General features: G+C 50.8%; 1 protein-coding gene across 2 annotated transcripts in view; it reads left to right on the top strand.

Moving 5' to 3' along the window:
• The window catches only part of LOC143770491 (beta-1,4-galactosyltransferase 3-like), a 38,530-nt gene that overhangs the window by 2,944 nt on the left and 16,404 nt on the right, over positions 1 to 19,182 (top strand). The window contains exon 1 of one of the 2 annotated variants that reach the window (XM_077260163.1): positions 18,993 to 19,084. The exons of the other annotated variant lie outside the window; for it this stretch is intronic. The gene's annotated coding sequence lies outside the window, so the exon portion shown is untranslated. Of the gene's footprint in view, positions 1 to 18,992; positions 19,085 to 19,182 lie in introns of those variants that run through there. 2 annotated transcript variants of the gene reach the window in all.

Genomic DNA, 19,182 nt, shown 5'->3' with positions numbered 1-19,182 from the left:
GCAGAGCCCGCACAGGGGTATATAGAGCAGAGCCCGCACAGGGGTATATAGAGCAGAGCCCGCACAGGGATATATACAGCAGAGCCCGCACAGGGATATATACAGCAGAGCCCGCACAGGGATATATACAGCAGAGCCCGCACAGGGATATATACAGCAGAGCCCGCACAGGGATATATACAGCAGAGCCCGCACAGGGATATATACAGCAGAGCCCGCACAGGGATATATACAGCAGAGCCCGCACATCTCATCTCCCCCCCCCCCCCCCCCCCGATAATGGCCCCACAGTCCAGTTAAAAAGAAAAAAAAAAAAAAACTCTCCTCACCTTTCCTTTTGCCCGCGCTGCTCCCGGCGGCTGCAGTCTGCCCAGGACACTGCAGGTGCGCGATGATATGACGTCATCGCGCACCCGCAGTGTACTGGCAGAGCGGGGAATGATGGGAGAGGGGGCGTCAGGTGACGCTCTCTCCTCCATCATTGCATTCAACTATATCGGTGTCATAGACACCGGTATAGTTAGATGCGGCGGCGGCACTGGGGGGGGGCGGGGGGAACAGTGCAGCGGCCCACTACTGGCACCGGCTCTTCTGCCAGAAGTGCCCGATGGCCAGTCCGGCCCTGTACTGACCTGCCAACCCGGGGCCCCTGACCTGCGGGGCCCGGTCGCAATGGCGACCGCTGCGACTGCAGTAGTTACGCCCCTGCATGCACTTATACACAGACACATACATAGTATTCTTATACATACACACATACATAGCGTGTATGTGTATATGTATATATATATATATATATATATATATATATATATATATATATATATATATATATATATATATATATATATATATATATATATATATATATATATATATATATATTACACACACATAAACACACGCATGGCACGCACTTATACACACATATATACATGGCACGCATTTATACAACACATACATGGCACGCATTTATACAACACATACATGGCACGCATTTATACACACATACATACACACACATATACACACACACACGGCAAGCAAAGACACACTTATACACACACACATACACGGCACACACATGCAGCACAACAAATGCTCATTTGATACATGTGATTCACATAAGCACACACTACACATGACACACGCTATACACACCACACACACACACACACACACACACACACCTTTATGCTGGAGGGAATGAGATGATGCACACTATCAGATGCAGCTCCTCCTGCTCCCAGCAGACACCTTTCTGCCCTCTCCTCTGCTGGGACTGCCGACAAGAGCAGGAGTTGCTGACAGCAGGACAGGAGCCATCATCACCAGGAGCAGCACACACAGTGGGACGGTGCTCTTTACTTATCTGCCGGCTCAGGTTGTTACTGGTGCTGGGTCTCTCTCCCTTCCCCTCAGAGGCTCCGTGCAGCAGGACAGGGCGCTGGCCAATGAGCACTTCTATCACGCTGATGGGGGAGGTTCAGTGGCCGCTGCTCCTGTGCTTCACTGCAGGCTCCTATTTTACTGCTACAAACATTCCCAGAGTACATGGCCTGTGGTGACATCACGGTCACATGGCAGGTCACCTGATCGTGATGTCACTACAGGTCCTTAACCAGTCTCTACTCGGAAGCTTCACTGATAATGCTATTATCAGTGAAGCTTCTGCTGTAGATGCTGGGGGCCCCCAAGGGAGTGGGGGCCCCAGGCAGCTGCCTAGTCTGCCTGGCCCTAACGCCGGCCCTGACTGTGTGATGGACCCCGCTCCCCAGAGACCTCCCTTGTGCTGCGAGGGTCCGACTCCGTCATGTCTGCATCCTCCCCCGCACACCGAGCGGATACTGAGACCCCCAATCTCCACACACCAGAATCTACAGCGTCTGCTCACATCCTGTATTACACCCCAGAGCTGCACTCACTATTCTGCTGGTGCAGTCACTGTGTACATACATTACATTGAGTTACATCCTGTATTATACCCCAGAGCTGCACTCACTATTCTGCTGGTGCAGTCACTGTGTACATACATTACATTACTGATCCTGAGTTACCTCCTGTATTATACTCCAGAGCTGCACTCACTATTCTGCTGGTGCAGTCACTGTGTACATACATTACATTGAGTTACATCCTGTATTATACCCCAGAGCTGCACTCACTATTCTGCTGGTGCAGTCACTGTGTACATACATTACATTACTGATCCTGAGTTACATCCTGTATTATACCCCAGAGCTGCACTCACTATTCTGCTGGTGCAGTCACTGTGTACATACATTACATTACTGACCCTGAGTTACATCCTGTTTTATACTCCAGAGCTGCACTCACTATTCTGCTGGTGCAGTCACTGTGTACATACATTACATTACTGATCCTGAGTTACCTCCTGTATTACACTCCAGAGCTGCACTCACTATTCTGCTGGTGCAGTCACTGTGTACATACATTACATTACTGATCCTGAGTTACATCCTGTATTATACTCCAGAGCTGCACTCACTATTCTGCTGGTGCAGTCACTGTGTACATACATTACATTACTGACCCTGAGTTACATCCTGTTTTATACTCCAGAGCTGCACTCACTATTCTGCTGGTGCAGTCACTGTGTACATACATTACATTACTGATCCTGAGTTACACCCTGTATTATACCCCAGAGCTGCACTCACTATTCTGCTGGTACAGTCACTGCGTACATACATTACATTACTGATCCTGAGTTACATCCTGTATTATACTCCAGAGCTGCACTCACTATTCTGCTGGTGCAGTCACTGTGTACATACAATACATGCTCTATATCTTGTATTCTGCTCCAGAGCTGCACTCGCTGTTCTGCGGCCCATGTGTAGGTCCTGCAGACGTTCCTGTGTTCAGGTTTCCCACTTTCTGTCCATTCCTGTCTTATCTTTTCTCACTTTCTGCCTGTGAATTTGGGCTTCTGTTTTCAGCACAGATGTAATGTGGGTGGAGAGTTCCCACTTCTTGGTTTTTCTGTGTTCCTGCCGGTCCGTCCCTTCCCTCCTCACCCTTTACATGACTTGTTTGTGATCTCCTGTCCTAATGATAGGACCCCTTTTGGTGACTTCTGTGCCCGTGTGTCCGGCCAGCACTGCTGCCTTTCTCTGCTCTCAGCTTCCACTCACTATATATGATAATTTCCTGTTTTTTCACCCGGATGGGCACTTGCCCCCTTCTGCCCGTGCAATATTTACCAATTCTGAGCTCCCTGGTATCCGCTTTTTTTATGCAGTTATATTCTGCACTGAAACCTAAAAGTCGCCCTGAGGGTTAGAATTTCCTGAGCGGCCCGGTACTTGGGTATTCTCCCTTCGGGTGCGTTTTTCCTTTTGTCATTGTCACGCCTGCTGCCATGTAAACATGGTATCAAGTTTGAAATCGCGCCTCCAGCCAGAGCCTGCAGATTCATCCGGACCCTCCTGTCTTCATGCCGGGTGCAGTTTCCGTCACGCTGTCTACAAAGGAATGACAAAAATTGCGCTCCGCACTTTCCAGTTCCTCTTTCATTGTTCTGTGACATTCACCTCCCTAGTTTCGCATTCTTTCTGCAGTTAGGCCAAGTTGTGCGTCACTCCTCGCGTTTCGAGTCATGCGCCTGTAGGTGCTGGTAGCAGGTTTTACACTCGGTGGCCTGTACCTTTCACCTTCTCAGTGCTCCACCCTCCTGGCATTCATTGATTCTTCTTGCGTGACTTTCTGTATTACCAAAGGTGTGACGCGTTTTGCTCACTTTCTAAGAGTAATGAGTAGTAATGATTTCGCCATTTCACTTCTCTTCCTCCTGTCTCCAAGATTGTGTCTTGGTAACAAATTACCTGTTCTCACATTCCCTAGTATCTCAGTTGGTCATTAGGTTGATTCCTAAACATCACTGGTTGGTATCGAGGAGCCGCCATGAAGACTATTTCCCAAGAAAAGAGAACGTCCATCATCTAGCTCATCGATAGTGGTCTCATGGCCAAGAAATTTGCCAAACTGCATCATGTGAGCGTCATGACAGCTGGAAGAATACGAAATGTCCATCCATTCATTCAGAAGCCAAAAGGTGGACCTCCAGGCAAAATATCAGAGTCAACAAGTCTGGTCATCCCAAGATCTATGAGTTCTGGGCGATAACACGGCAGTGGAGGAGGCTCGTAATCATGAGATCACAGACGTCCATGCATGTATCCTGCAACGCGCGTTACACAAGTCTGGAATGGTAGCCCAAAAAATGAAGAAGCCTCAACTTCAATATCATCATAAAATCGTCGGCTCGAGTTTGCAAACAAGTACAAAAAGTGGACAGAAGAAGATTGGAAACCAGTAATTTGGAGTGATGAGAAGAAAGTCAATATACAGCTCTGATGGGTACCAAAGGGTCTGGAAGAAACATGGGAAATAGAGGCTAACTGATTGAGAAAGTGAAGGAACTGTGATGTTCGGTGGAGGAAGCCTGATGATCTGAGAATGCTTCACAGCCAGAGGCGTTAGATACTTGACCAGGATCGATGGTGGTCTAAGTACTAAGCTATATGTGAGTGTCCTACAAGATTACTTACTTCGTACTCTCGAGTACTATGGGTATGAAAAGGATGACCTAGTGTTCCAGCAGAGCAAGGATACCAAAGAATACATCAAGATTGGTGAAGAAATGGGTCAATGACAAAGAAGTAGAGGTCCTGGATTAGTCCCTAGACCTCAACCCAATCCAACCCCTGTGAGGAGAGGTGAAAAATTAACTGTACACCTACCCAAGTGAGGCGACCAGTGTGCACCAAGATGGGGAACGTGTAGAAGAGACCTGGGATCAGATTTCAGGAGAGCCATGATTGATTCTGACCAAGAGCAGCCCAGAAGGATTCAAAGGAGCAAAGCAGTGACAATGACCAGAATCTGCATAACTAATGATTGGCCTTATATCCTGCTTGTGGGGCCGACTATTCATGTCTGGCTTCTGGTCTTTGTGTTGAGCCTGCAGACTTGGGCCGGGCCTCTTATTACGTGTGGGGCTGGTCGCCTGGGGTATGACCTTGTGTCATGGTGCCATGCCACCTCATATCTGGTGTTTTGCCTACAACTTCAAGTCTGACCTTCTGTCTCATGGTGGACATACCACTTCAGGTCTGTGTTTGGCCTGCCTGAAGGGTTTCGGGCTGCTTTATAGTTGTGGAATAACCTGTCTCCTTTGATCTGTTTTTTTTTTCGTCTGTCTCTGCCTCACGGCGTGACTTGGTGGGGCCTTCGGTGGTGTATGACTTTCAGTGGTATGTACAACTTTGGGGAACGTGACTTTTGCCTGGTTAACCAGCTGCCTTGTAGGCCTGATTTCACTTCTGGTTCAAAGCTTCACTACTGGAAATGGAGTCTCTGGAAATGATGACGATGGAGCCATTCTACCCAGACCAGAGCTTAACACCATCTGAGATTTGACCAGTACCATATGAAGACTTGACGTTACATCCTAAGGGATAAAACAAAGTACTAACTATTCCTGCTGGTTTCTGGAAGCCCTTTGTCATTCTGGGGATCTTTCTTCAGGTGTAAGATCTTTCAGGGGTCCTCCCTCCCTATTAGAGAGATCCTTCATCATCTTCTGTCATGGGCAAGGAGAAAAATGATAATTACTTACCGGTACTTTGATTGTTCTGACACCCTTGACGGCACACTGATTTTCCCTCCCTCTGGCTTATGGTTGATGGTGGTTCTCAATCTTCTCTTCTCGCAATGAAGAATGATCTTTAGTGACTGTATAATTAATAACCGGAATAACGATGATTGATTGGGGGCGACTCTTACTTGACTCCTTTTGTGTCTTCTTACTTTGTGCGCTTGGCTTCTTGTCCAGTGATAGGGGCAGATCCTACTCTCTCTGGTGCTGTCTTGGGTATAGAGAAAATCAAATTACCGGTAAGTAATTTATCATTTGTAGGAGCAAATCGGTGGCCATGCAGTGACGTGACGAGAATCTGCGTAACTGATCATATGCTACGTAGTTACAAGTCACATTTATGTGTGAGATTGCCAAGATGTCTATGAAATGATGGTGGTCTCACTCTCGATGGTGGGATATGGAGCCTGGAAGGCAAAAGTTCAAATCATCGTTACACTTATTCTCATCACTGTATCTAGTGCAATTCCTTGGTTTTGTTTTGTTTTTGTTTTTTTTAAAAGATGCCCCGAAACGCATTTTAGACCAGACTGTATGATGGAGGGGGTTGGCCTGATCGTTCCTTGTCCCATTAGTGATCGCTTTCATAGGGAACCTCTCGGATGTTTCCAGCCCTCTTAGACCCTGCTCTAGCGACACATGAAACGCATCGGTATAATTCAATGCCCCCATGACAACTCTTCCTGTCCTATAAGGTACAAGGTAGTTCAGCCTTATTTTAATTGCCCTCCACATCCTGGCGGTTTTGGTTTCGCGCCTGGCGCGACGCGGCTTGGCTCCTTCTCGGTGGCAGCAGCGTCCCTCCTGTCGCGGCGGCGCTCATTGATTTCTCTATAGATCTGTGTTGGCTGCCAGAGATCTCTGTGTAACTGATGAACTTGTAGACTCGACTGCACTCCATGGAGATAAGAATGCGCCATCGATCGGAGTCTTGTGTAGCGCCGTCTGTTTATTTTGGGTTTTTTTTACTTTCTTTCTTATCTTTTTGTCCGTTACCCAGCATGCACTGGTTATCTGAATATGATAAAAACAAATTTGTGATAAGTCTTACATTTTTTAACCCCTAAGCGGAACAACAATTATTCATTTTTTTTTTTTCTGCAGCCTCATTTTGCAGTAATTTTATGAAGTTTGGTTTGATGCAACTTTTTTTTTTCATCACTAATATTAGGAAAATAAAAAAGCTACTTTTCGGTAAAAAACAACGATCTTTGATGTGTTACAACCAAACTGCAGTACCTGATCCGGCCACCGGACAAGAGCGGCGCTGTGAAATGTGAAAATTCCGCAGCGATTGCTTCATTGACACAAGTTAACCGTCTCTTTAACACCGGAGCGATGTGCAGCTCTTGTGCAACCGCTTACAATTCCAGCCCGACTGCTGCCATGATGCCTCTGCCGAACGTGCCGAGAGCGCAGGCGAGCTTGGACTTGAAGATGAGGCAAGCTCTCCCCCGGCGTGGCGTGCCTCAGAGCGTTTCCTGGCTGTTCCTGGTTTGCAGCATTTGCCCACTTTTAATAAATCATCGTGCCGACCACTAGGTCCAAGCTGTAACAAGAGCATCCGTCCACTATGCTTTACCCTGCAGCTTTGCTTTAAAGACCTGATTTTTTTCTAAATCTAAGTTTAGAAAAAAATATCTACAACCTCCTCTAAATGGATGATGAGCGGGCACATAGTTCGATCCTCCTCCATTTTTTTATTTGTTTTAAAGGGGTTGTCCCGGGGGTATAAAAAATGGCTGCTCAATTGAGGTGAATGGGATGAGCTGCAATACCGTTCACAACCTGAAGACACAGGTGGCGCTGTTTTGGAAGAAAGCAGCCATGTTTTTTTTTTTTTCTTCTTCTAGAAAATCCCTTGAAACCCACCCTTAGAGCGACTCCTCTTCTTTGCCATTCCTGATTAGAGCTTTGATTCTTTCTAGTCCATAATTTTTCTTACGTTGAGGTCACTTTAAGCAAGCGAAGCAAGCAGTGTAAAGCATGGGGAATGGATTTTCTTGCTGTCTGACCCCAGGAGCTTGGATTATAGTGTTCGGCGTCTCCAGCCCTCCGGTGGGTCTCCTTCTAGTCGACCGGTTCCAGGCGTCTCCCGTGAGGACACAGAGTTTTGTCTACAGACCCAATGTTTATATGTATATACAGCGGCCGTGTGCGCTCTAGTGTCCTGCAGTTATCAGTCTCTGAACGCGGCTGCCACCCCTGCCAGGCACTAAAGGGGGCGATCATCCGCCCATTGCCCTTAAAGGTAAAAATCACATGCACTGACCTTAAGTTCCCTTTAAGAGGGCGACATCTATGGGAAAAGCCATTCCTGCACTTGTACGATACCGGTATTGACTTGTCAGTTGTGTCCCCGTCTCTATGTGCTATTCCCAGGACTCTGCAGATAGAGGATCCGCGCTCTGCGTCACCCGTGGCTGCCAGATGTCCCCCGAGTCCGGACCGGTAATATTCTCATTTCCTCTGCTCCTGGCACCGTGCATTACAGGAGCCTGAGGGCGGGTGATGGAAGTCATGGGCACACGCTGTGCTGCGCCACCTCCTCCGCTCAGTACGTGCGAGCGATCCGCACCACCGACATCCTGCTCCTTCCAGATGGACGGCACCCACCATGCTGTGACCAGCTGAGGCTAGGAGGGGTCAACCAGCAGAATAGTGAGTGCAGCTCTGGAGTATAATACAGGATGTAACTCAGGATCAGTAATGTAATGTATGTACACAGTGACTGCACCAGCAGAATATTGAGTACAGCTCTGGGATATAATACAGGAGGTAACTCAGGATCAGTAATGTATGTACACAGTGACTGCAGCAGCAGAATAGTGAGTGCAGCTCTGGAGAATAATACAGGAGGTAACTCAGGATCAGTAGTGTAATGTATGTACACAGTGACTGCACCAGCAGAATAGTGAGTGCAGCTCTGGGGTACTAGTACTGTATTACTTGCTGTAGTAGAAACATTTAATTAGTAATAATGATCTGTGATTGCTGCAGTCTGACGTTATTAGTTGTGATGACTTCTGAGCGCTCTGTGCTCTGCGGACCAGATGTGATCGGTGCCTTCTGATATCTGCACATGGAGAGCTCTAGTGGCCGGTCGTGTGGGGCCGTGGCCGGTCGTGTGGGGCCGTGGCCGGTCGTGTGGGGCTGCTAGGTTCTGGCCTGGACGATGTAATGTCTCTAGAAATAGGAAAAGACTGACTGTCCCTTCGAAATCAGTAAAGTGGTGTGAACAAGTGCGAACTAAGAGTAGCCATGTCTATTCATGACCAGAAGAACAAGGTTGCACTCCGTAGCGCTAAAGCCTGTAGATAGGAATCCTGAATGGCATCACTGCTGTAGGTAATAAACACTAGAAATGGATCTGGTTTAGGAATTGCTATTTATGCTGCGCCGGCGCTTACAGCATCATTGTGTTCCCAGGTCTTTAGTAACCTGATGGCTTCCATTGTTGCCTGAGGTGCAATGACTTCATGGTGGGGAAAATCCTGATTTTTCTTCACCTTTGTTCTTGTTTGACCTGTTGGTATCAGCTGGAGACCTGTGATCTGCCTGGAGACATCTGGGTGCGGGCCCCGAGTCCTGTGGTCTGGGATCGGTCCTTCTTTGTCCTAGCTGATGATATAAAGGCTCTTAATCCTTCTGGTTCTACCTGTTCCTCCTGAATGTTTAGTAATAGGTCACGGAAATAAAGGTAAAACTGCTGTGAACCGTAGAGACGGGGCTGTAATGGCCTGAGGCCGCGGATCAGGGAGATGCATGAATGGCAATTCCCTAGTTCTCATGAGTTGGTGAGGGCACATTAACGGGCCTGCATGGAGCGGGGTTATGTTTCCCCACTGCTTGTTGTCAGTGAATAGAATCATCCCAGCCAGCGAACATAGTCATGGCTCCTTACAGGAGAGAGCAGTGCGACATTGTAATAAAGCCGCATGTGACCTGGACATGATCTGGATAGCCCGTTTCAACCACCTTGAGAATATTTCCCTTCATTTAGAGCAAGCAGAGGACCCGTCACGGGACATAAATATGTATTTTTTTTCTTTATCCGGCGATGTTTTCCTTTTCCTCCTGCGCCTTCCCATTCCTGAGATATCGCCCCATATTCTATGTATTTAAAAAAAAAATGTAGTTTATTTAGCCAAATGGGAAGAGCTTAAGACCACGCCCACCTAGTAAAAAAGACTACTGAGAAAAGGAGCCCATATCTCGGGAAAGAAGAGGCGCAGGAACGAGAGAGAAACATCGCCGGATTCAGGAGAACGGCGGCTTTTATACCGGGTGTATAAAAAAACAACATATTTCAGGTCCTCTAATTAGTGTGGATGTTATAAAGAAGCAGAACTTTCCTTTTAGGTTATGATTAAGCTTTATTGACGCGGCTGTTTCCTTAGTGAGGTGCTTAGGTGGAAACCCAGGATGTGGTCATCACTGCTACTAATTGCTGCTGCCGGTCAATATCATGAATATATAACAAGCCTGGAGCTAACGAGCAAAGTGGCTCGTTAGTACATCTCTAGCACAGGGAGGATGAGGCCGCGCCACTGACGTTATTCATCTCCCCGCTTTTCGGAAAAACCTCTTAAGCACTTCACTAGGAACATGGAAATGCTCAACAGTCAGCCCTGAGAAGAGGCAATCGCCTCCATTGTTACCTTTCCCAGGTACAATAAAGCTGCTGATAACAGGGAACAATAGATGTAGCATTCTGTTATATTGCAAATAAAGGGCGGATAGTCTGCCTTTTACTGTTCCTTTAAGTGAGCGGTTTCTTCCAGCTGGTAGCATGTGATATTACTGCCCTTTGTCTTCCACCTCCTCCTCCCATATTAAACCTGAAGCTCTGTGCTGCAGATGTGCCAGAGAGCCATGTGTGACCCCCGAGGCTTGTGCATGAGGGGCCTGTGGATAATTGGAACACAAAGCTATCCAACTGTGACAGCCAGGATTGGATACTTTTAGGGCCCCTTCACACTGTGCAATCAAAGTCTGAACGAGCGTTCGATTTGTGACGTTTATCCGTCCTCGTTCCGAGGTTGCAAAGTGTGACATGGCGTTACGATTTGCGACGCAGCCCAGCATCGTACGATGTGAAAGAAAGAGCAGAACTTTCTTTCGTCGTAAATGTCTCGCTGTGGCGGTCGAAATCGTAGTATGTGACGGCGGTCATACGAGCTCGTAATGCGACTACGTGGGTTGGGCTTCCGCATACCTGTCTCCTGATTGGGCGTGACGTTTTAGCACGCCCATGCTGGTAATACGTCACGCTCGGAGTCGTAGGACTATGGCGGTGTGAAGGGTAGCGTACGATTGCGACGCGTGACGTTCACATCGCAACTACGTCAGAAAAAGCGTTAACATCGTAGAGTGTGACCGCTGGCTACGAGCTCGTACTGCGATGTCGAATATGACGCAAATGCGTCGTAATCGTAGCAGAATCGACCAGTGTGAAGGGGCCCTTACAGTCCACACTGATACATTGTAACAAACTGTCAGGACAGAAGAGAGACTTGTGATGCCATATTTAGCTCACAGATACATCCCCGGACCACCAGCCAACCCGTGTCGCCATGATAATAAACCCACGATGGTTAAATGGCTGAAATTAAAGGGAACCTGTCACCTGAATTTGGCGGGACCGGTTTTGGGTCATATGGGCGGGGTTTTCGGGTGTTTGATTCACCCTTTCCTTACCCGCTGGCTGCATGCTGGCCGCAATATTGGATTGAAGTTCATTCTCTGTCCTCAGGAGTACACGCCAGCGCAATATTGCCTTGCGCAGGCGTGTACTCTGGAGGACAGAGAATGAACTTCAATCCAATATTGCGGCCAGCATGCAGCCAGCGGGTAAGGAAAGGGTGAATCAAACACCCGAAAACCCCGCCCATATGACCCAAAACTGGTCCCACCAAATTCAGGTGACAGGTTCCCTTTAAAGTATTTGCTCGATGACCTCTTCAGGGTTAAATTCTGATTAAAAAAGACATTGTGATTTATCAAAGGGATTGTTTCTTAGACAAATCACATTCCCAAATGCCATATTTAAAGGGGCTTCTATGAATATTTCCCCCAGATCTATCATACAGAGTATTTGTCAGTCTGGAAGACCGGACACGTCCCTGCATCACAGGGACAGATACTACTATAATACTGCCCCCTACATACAAGAATATAACTACTATAATACTGCTCCTATGTACAAGAATATAACTACTATAATACTGCCCCCTACATACAAGAATATAACTACTGTAATACTGCTCCTATGTACAAGAATATAGCTACTATAATACTGCTCCTATGTACAAGAATATAACTATAATAATACTGCTCCTATGTACAAGAATATAACTACTATAATACTGCCCCTATGTACAAGAATATAACTACTATAATACTGCCCCTATATACAGGAATATAACTGCTATAATACCGCCTCATTGTGTGTGCTGAGGTTGCAGTAGCAGTGCATATCTGTATATAGTGAGTCCTCGCTCTGTGTCATCGCTTCATAAATCAAGTTCATCCTTTTTCAACAAGTTTATTAATTTTCTAGCTCTGGATTACTCATAACCCACAATACCATTTGTTGTGAGAATCGTATCTGGCCCTTTTATAATTTACGATACGGTGTCTAGCGGTATTACTTTTCGTGGTCACGTATTCCAGTGTGAATGCTCTAACTGCAAAGAACCCTTTGATATCAGCACTTTTCCCCCCTGCTCCTTGAGAGGAATTAATATTGGGCCAGGTCTTTGTATTCTAACATAGAACTTAGGGTACCGTCACACAGTGGCATTTTCATCGCTACGACGGCACGATTCGTGACGTTGTAGCGATATCGTTACGATCTCGCAGTGTCTGACACGCTACTGCGATCAGGCACCCAGCTGAGAATCGTACGTCGTAGCACATCGTTTGAAACTTTATTTCGTCGCTGGATCTCCCGCTGTCATCGCTGGATCGTTGTGTGTGACAGCGATCCAGCGATGCGTTCGCTGGTAACCAGGGTAAACATCGGGTTACTAAGCGCAGGGCCGCGCTTAGTAACCCGATGTTTACCGTGGTTACCAGCGTAAAAGTAAAAAAAAAAAAACCGTACATGCTCACCATCTGATGCCCGTCAGGTCCCTTGCCGTCTGCTTTCCGCTCTTACTGTCTGCCGGCCGGAAAGTGAGAGCAGATCACAGCGGTGACGTCGCCGCTGTGCTCTGCTCTCACTGTACGGCCGGATCTCAGTGAGAGCAGGAAGCAGACGGCGAGGGACCTGACGGACATCAGATGGTGAGCATGTACGGTTTTTTTTTTTTTTACTTTTACGCTGGTAACCACGGTAAACATCGGGTTACTAAGCGCGGCCCTGCGCTTAGTAACCCGATGTTTACCCTGGTTACCCGGGGACTTCGGCATCGCTCCAGCGCCGTGATTGCACAGTGTGACCGCAGTCTACGACGCTGGAGCGATAATCATACGATCGCTGCGACGTCACGAATCGTGCCGTCGTAGCGATGTAAATGGTACTGTGTGACGGTACCCTTAGATCACCTCTGAGCTGAACAAGCCCAACTCTTCTAACCCCTTATTATAGGAGACTCCATCCACCCCAGATAATGATCTGTTTGCCGCCTGTGAACTGACTCAAGCTTTCGAATATCCATTGCAAAATGTGGAGCCCAAAACTGGATCCCCTTTTAAAGATGTCACAATTGATTTATAGAAGGATAATAACATATTTTGACCTTGGGATTTTATCTTTCTATACACCCTCATATTTTATTTGCTTTTGCAGCTGCAGCCTGACATTGAGTGCTGCTTAGTTTATTGTAGCCAGAATCTCCTGTCCTTCTCCCGTTCTGTAGTCCCGAGTATATTTCCAATATCGGTACATCCATCAATACAATTACTCCGTCCGCCGTGCGTTACTCTACATCTGTCTTATCAGAGTTGTTCTGTTTTATTATACGTCTACCTCCATTTTTATCATACAAACTTTTGTGTCTTCGGTGAAAGCTGAGGCTCGCAATCCTTCCACAAGGTCATTAATACAGGATTTAAAAAGCACTTGACCTGACACTTAAGGTACCGTCACACTAAGCGACGCTGCAGCGATACAGACAACGATGCCGATCGCTGCAGCGTCGCTGTTTGGTCGCTGGAGAGCTGTCACACAGACAGCTCTCCAGCGACCAACGATGCCGAGGTCCCTGGGTAACCAGGGTAAACATCGGGTTGCTAAGCGCAGGGCCGCGCTTAGTAACCAGATGTTTACCCTGGTTACCAGTGTAAAATGTAAAAAAACAAACACTACATACTCACCTTCACGTCCCTCGCCGTCCGCTTCCTGCACTGACTGAGCGCCGGCCCTAACAGCAGAGCGGTGACGTCACCGCTGTGCTGTACTTTCACTTTGCGGCCGGCCGGAGCTCACAGTCAGTGCAGGAAGCGGACGGCGAGGGACGTGTGACAGACATCAGAGGGTGAGTATGTACTGTTTGTTTTTTTACATTTTACACTGGTAACCAGGGTAAACATCGGGTTACTAAGCGCGGCCCTGCGCTTAGTAATCCGATATTTACCCTGGTTACCATTGTAAAACATCGCTGGTATCGTTGCTTTTGCTGTCAAACACAACGATACACGGCGATCTGACGACCAAATAAAGTTCTGAACTTTATTCAACGACCAGCGATATCACAGCAGGATCCTGATCGCTGCTGCGTGTCAAACACAACGATATCGCTATCCAGGACGCTGCAACGTCACGGATCGCTAGCGATATCGTTTAGTGTGACGGTACCTTTAGCCTTGTCGCCCCCACTGCTTCCCGGCACTGGCCCCTGTTGCCTCCGCTGGTCCCCGTCGCCCCCCGCTGCTTTCCGGCACTGGTCCCCGTCGCCCCCCGCTGCTTTCCGGCACTGGTCCCCGTCGCCCCCCGCTGCTTTCCGGCACTGGTCCCCGTCGCCCCCCGCTGCTTTCCGGCACTGGTCCCCATCGCCCCCCGCTGCTTTCCGGCACTGGTCCCCGTCGCCCCCCGCTGCTTTCCGGCACTGGTCCCCGTCGCCCCCCGCTGCTTTCCGGCACTGGTCCCCGTCGCCCCCCGCTGCTTTCCGGCACTGGTCCCCGTCGCCCCCCGCTGCTTTCCGGCACTGGTCCCCGTCGCCCCCCGCTGCTTTCCGGCACTGGTCCCCGTCGCCCCCCGCTGCTTTCCGGCACTGGTCCCCGTCGCCCCCCGCTGCTTTCCGGCACTGGTCCCTGTCGCCTCCGCTGGTCCCCGTTGCCCGTTGCCCCCTGCTGCTTTCCGGCACTGGTCCCTGTCACCCCCGCTTCTTCCCAGCACTGGTCCCTGTCGCCTCCTCTGCTTCCCAGCACTGGCCCCTGTCGCCTCCATTGCTTCCGGCACTGGTCCCTGTCGCCCCTGCTGCTTCCCGGCACTGGTCCCTGTCGCCTCAGCTGGTCCCCGTTGCCCCCTGCTGCTTTCCGGCACTGGTCCCTGTCGCCCCGCTTCTTCCCGGCCCTGGTCCCTGTCGCCTCCGCTGCTTCCCGGCCCTGGTCCCTGTCGCCTCCGCTGCTTCCCGGCCCTGGTCCCTGTCGCCTCCGCTGCTTCCCGGCCCTGGTCCCTGTCGCCTCCGCTGCTTCCCGGCCCTGGTCCCTGTCGCCTCCGCTGCTTCCCGGCCCTGGTCCCTGTCGCCTCCGCTGCCTCCCGGCCCTGGTCCCTGTCGCCTCCCGGCCCTGGTCCCTGTCGCCTCCCGGCCCTGGTCCCTGTCGCCTCCCGGCCCTGGTCCCTGTCGCCTCCCGGCCCTGGTCCCTGTCGCCTCCCGGCCCTGGTCCCTGTCGCCTCCCGGCCCTGGTCCCTGTCGCCTCCCGGCCCTGGTCCCTGTCGCCTCCCGGCCCTGGTCCCTGTCGCCTCCCGGCCCTGGTCCCTGTCGCCTCCCGGCCCTGGTCCCTGTCGCCTCCCGGCCCTGGTCCCTGTCGCCTCCCGGCCCTGGTCCCTGTCGCCTCCCGGCCCTGGTCCCTGTCGCCTCCCGGCCCTGGTCCCTGTCGCCTCCCGGCCCTGGTCCCTGTCGCCTCCCGGCCCTGGTCCCTGTCGCCTCCCGGCCCTGGTCCCTGTCGCCTCCCGGCCCTGGTCCCTGTCGCCTCCCGGCCCTGGTCCCTGTCGCCTCCCGGCCCTGGTCCCTGTCGCCTCCCGGCCCTGGTCCCTGTCGCCTCCCGGCCCTGGTCCCTGTCGCCTCCCGGCCCTGGTCCCTGTCGCCTCCCGGCCCTGGTCCCTGTCGCCTCCCGGCCCTGGTCCCTGTCGCCTCCCGGCCCTGGTCCCTGTCGCCTCCCGGCCCTGGTCCCTGTCGCCTCCCGGCCCTGGTCCCTGTCGCCTCCCGGCCCTGGTCCCTGTCGCCTCCCGGCCCTGGTCCCTGTCGCCTCCCGGCCCTGGTCCCTGTCGCCTCCCGGCCCTGGTCCCTGTCGCCTCCCGGCCCTGGTCCCTGTCGCCTCCCGGCCCTGGTCCCTGTCGCCTCCCGGCCCTGGTCCCTGTCGCCTCCCGGCCCTGGTCCCTGTCGCCTCCCGGCCCTGGTCCCTGTCGCCTCCCGGCCCTGGTCCCTGTCGCCTCCCGGCCCTGGTCCCTGTCGCCTCCCGGCCCTGGTCCCTGTCGCCTCCCGGCCCTGGTCCCTGTCGCCTCCCGGCCCTGGTCCCTGTCGCCTCCCGGCCCTGGTCCCTGTCGCCTCCCGGCCCTGGTCCCTGTCGCCTCCCGGCCCTGGTCCCTGTCGCCTCCCGGCCCTGGTCCCTGTCGCCTCCCGGCCCTGGTCCCTGTCGCCTCCCGGCCCTGGTCCCTGTCGCCTCCCGGCCCTGGTCCCTGTCGCCTCCCGGCCCTGGTCCCTGTCGCCTCCCGGCCCTGGTCCCTGTCGCCTCCCGGCCCTGGTCCCTGTCGCCTCCCGGCCCTGGTCCCTGTCGCCTCCCGGCCCTGGTCCCTGTCGCCTCCCGGCCCTGGTCCCTGTCGCCTCCCGGCCCTGGTCCCTGTCGCCTCCCGGCCCTGGTCCCTGTCGCCTCCCGGCCCTGGTCCCTGTCGCCTCCCGGCCCTGGTCCCTGTCGCCTCCGCTGCCTCCCGGCCCTGGCCCCTGCCGCCCCCCCCCGCTACTTCCCGGCACTGGTCCATGCTGCCACCGATGCTTCCCGGCACTGGTCCCTGTCGCCCTCCGCTGCTTTCCGGCACTGGTCCATTACGACCCCCCCCCCCCCCGCTACTTCCCGGCACTGGTCCATGCTGCCACCGATGCTTCCCGGAACTGGCCCCTGTCGCCCTCCGCTGCTTTCCGGCACTGGTCCATTACGACACCCCCCCCCCCCCCCCCGCTACTTCCCGGCACTGGTCCATGCTGCCACCGATGCTTCCCGGCACTGGTCCCTGCCTCCTCCGCTCTCAAAATAAGTTTCTTGATGTAACTTTCTTTCTTTGTAACTCTTTGAAAAACTCTTGTGAGGACACCGCCAAAACCTTCCTTCCTACACAGACTTCTACCCCATTATCTCCCTCGGCTCCTTCTTTTCTGGCTTTCCAGCGACGCTCGTGTCACCGGCGGTATTTCGAGGGTCCTAAGCTTCGGCTTCTCATCCAGCAGCCTTTAATAGTTTTTTAGGGTCTTTAGTCACTTTGTGCCCCCGGCTGCTGTTCCTTCCTCATCGTGCTCAATCTCATTGTCTGTGCCGTTATTTCCTCCTTTTTGGCGGATCTGATGAAGTCATTACTGATGTGTCTGGCACTTTCTCTTCCTCCTCGGTGTATCACACGATCCCATCTGGCAGGTGACACTGAATACCTGGCACGGCCGCACGCTGCCATTGTTCAGCTCCGCTCGGCCAAGAACAGTTTAGCAGGTAATTTGCAGTTTTGTGACCCTTTGCTACTTCTTGATAAATTCCTAAATAATAGATCATCTTCCACCACGAGAAAGCCGACACGTGGGGTCCACGTGGCCGAGACCCTCACAAACTGCAGCCGGTCGAATAACCGGAGGTGATGTGTTACATTTGGCGTTGCACCATGAACAAAGAGCAAAAAGTGGTCCTCCCTGCAGTGGCCACTAGTGGTTGACTGTAGTATTACACTCCAGCTATTTAAATAAGAATCCATTGGGTGGGGGACCAAGTCACACCCCACCTCCTTTATCTTACAATTAATAGACGCCACCCCTCCCCCAATCCGGATTTTATCCTCTTTTATTTACATTGTGCCGTTTTACATTTTGCTCTATGAACCCGAATCTCCAGCTGCAGTCACCTTTACAACTTCCTAATAATCTTCATTTGAATTCGTCGCCATCTCTGCTTGCTGTCAGAGAGTAGAACTATTCACATATTCATTTTTGCATTTGCACATTTTTTTAGCTATTTTTTTTTTCTCTCTATATATATTTTTTGTGTTTTTGATGGCCATTAATTTAAATAATTTTATTTATAAAGCGCCAACATATTTCATTGTGGTCGTGGGTTGTTTTTTTTTCTTTCCCCCCCTGATGTTTGCAGCTAATTCAATTGCGACTTATAAAATAAATAATAAAATAAATAAAAATAGCACATTATTACTAGCACAAATGTTCTCCAGTCCCCCCCCCCCCCCAACCCCCCTCATGGAGGGATTTTATCTACACCTGAAATTTTTGCTCAAATTTTTCCAACTTTTTATATATGACTTTTTGCTTTTAAAAGACACAAATGTAACTTTTGATTTTGCTCAAGATTCATGAGCCAAATTCTGTGCTACAAACCCAGAAACAATTTGCCCCTTTTTTTTGTTTGTTTTAAATGGTCTCAATTGATGAATTGGTCAAAAAAAATTTGGATAATGAAATCCGTACCCCCAATGTCATCGAACAAACCTAAAAAAAAAAAAAATAAATAAAATGGCCATAAGAAATTGCAACACAAACATAATAAACAAACAAAAAAAAAACAATTCCAAAAGTGCAAGCGGAATGTTGAATTGAGGCCAATGTGTATCGAAAAGTTGTAGAACTTTTTTAGAAAACTTTTTGTGCTTATGTGGCCGGTGTTCTATCCTGCAGGTTGTAATTGCGCCCCCTTTTCCCCTGTGGTCGAGCTCGTCGGGTCTAACAGGTGGTACAGGTCAGACCTTCTGAACAGCCCCACGGCCCCCCCCCCCGTCACAAGGATGCAAACCCCCTTTAAGCAGCCATGCAGTATGAAACGCGTCAGCCTATTTCGTTCTTTCGCCGCAGGGATTTAGCTTTTGTTCTTCAGCTTTTTGTGCTCGGGCCCCGCTCCCTCCCCACTAGTTGCCTAATTGCTGGCACCACTCCTCCCTCTCCTCCTCGCCTCCCTCTCCTCTCAGTTTGGGCTTCACTTCCTAGTGATTGCCACAAGCTCGGGGATCAGGCTGCATCCAGCATTCAGGTGATTCTTGGCGTCCATCATCGCCTCTTCCTCCCCAAAAAAACACATCTCGACCCCCTTCCCCCCTCCAAACTCCCAGCCCCACTTGTCTAACATGC

This window comes from Ranitomeya variabilis, chromosome 4, assembly GCF_051348905.1.
Source record: "Ranitomeya variabilis isolate aRanVar5 chromosome 4, aRanVar5.hap1, whole genome shotgun sequence".
Taxonomy (NCBI): Eukaryota; Metazoa; Chordata; class Amphibia; order Anura; family Dendrobatidae; genus Ranitomeya; species Ranitomeya variabilis.
The sequence above is the reverse complement of the archived record's forward strand: the minus strand, read 5'-3'. Positions and strand labels throughout refer to the sequence as shown.